Here is a 1,735-nt window from a genome sequence, read left to right as displayed (position 1 = left end):
CTAAGTTAAAGGAATTAGATTGGTTAGCAGCACTGCACTGATATTAATTTCCTGGTGCTAAGAAGTATAGCATGCTTATGTAAATCAATAAAACTGTGTAAATTGGAGTGAGGATACATGGGAATGGGTAGTTTTGAAACTTTTTAATAAATCAAAACAATACCACACTAAAAAGTTTAACACCAACAAGAACAGGGTACACAGTAGGGATGATATTTATGAAAACCCATTTTTCTCTTGACATCTGGGACTTCTGTGACCATGTTCTCATTGTTTTGGATTGTCCTTTCTCAGTGTTCATTGATGGATATCCTCTGTTGCTACCCTAAGGACTCATGTTATCTAACATTATTTTTTTGTCCTTTTTTACTTTCTGCATCCCTTTCTTGCTTAGATAGATGCCCAAACCATTCAATGACTCTTCATCTGAGATCTGCACTGAATGCCCGTCTGTTTCCAACATTCCTGATGCACCTGAGTGTCACCCTGGCCATCTCTAGCTGATTGCCTCTCTTTTCCTCTCCCATATTATCTCATCTAATACTAACACAGCTCCCCATCTCAGCAAGTCCCCTCACTGTCAACCCTGAGGCCCCCTGTAGAAACCTCAGTTCCACTAATGTAAATGACTCAACCACCTTAATCTTTTTCAAATTTTGTCATCTCTTTTCTACCCCTACAGCCAGATCCCTGTCATCTCTTATCTAGATTAATTCAATAGCCTTCTAACTGGTTTTTCTGCCTCTGGTCTCCTTCCTCTGTCTCAGCTTAATGACTGGTGCCAGATAGTATTCCAAAGCACAAATTAAGATGACGGCATTTTAATAACTCTGGCTTTTGGAATGAAATCTAACTTCATGACATGGGACAAAAGGTCTTTTTCAAAGCTAGTTCTAGATAATCCATTCAAACTTATCTGTGCCAGACTGTCCACTATTTCCAACACCATAGGTACTAGCTTCTCATGAGTATTTCCAAGATAAATAGAAGAGTGCTCCTTCATAAAGACATACCCTCACATAGACTGTTCCCTTTGCCAAAAATAACTGACATCTTCCAGATCCAGGTAAAAAAATCCTCTCCCTTTGCCAATTCTTCTCCAATGCCACCTGTTTGTAATTATTAATTATTCCTCTTCTATTTCCCTAGTAAAGTATTTATCATATGCTATTATTTTCATTTATTAAATTAAGAGGCTATAGTATAGTATAGTACAGTGAGAGGCTATAGTATAGGACTTGCTATTGCATATCTCAATAAAGGATAAAAAATAAAGAATCTAATTGATATGCAGATAGATGGATGGGTGCTAAGAAAATGGTATGGGCATATCTCAATAAAGGATAAAAATAAAGAATCTAATTGATATGCAGATAGATGGATGGGTACTAAGAAAATGGTATGTGGATGGAAGCATGGTTTAGATCATTGGCCAGGAAGATTGATGAGTGGGAAGACCAGTGTCTGGATTTGATTTCTGTGTTGTGATAAACAACATCAGCAAAAGCAATTTGGGGAGGAAAGGGTTTATTTTGGTTACACTTCCACATTGCTATCCATCATGAAGGGATACTAAGGCTGGAATTCATGGCAGAAAACTGGTGGTCAGAACTGTATCACAGACTATGGAGGAGTTCTTCTTACTCATTTGCTTCTTTTGACTTTCTTAATTCACTGGTATATACAAACCAGGACAACCTGCCCAGGTGTGGTACCATCTCCAGAGAACTGAGCC

The sequence above is a fragment of the Mastomys coucha genome, chromosome X (assembly GCF_008632895.1).
Source record: "Mastomys coucha isolate ucsf_1 chromosome X, UCSF_Mcou_1, whole genome shotgun sequence".
NCBI lineage: Eukaryota > Metazoa > Chordata > Mammalia > Rodentia > Muridae > Mastomys > Mastomys coucha.
Note: the sequence above shows the minus strand (reverse complement) of the source record.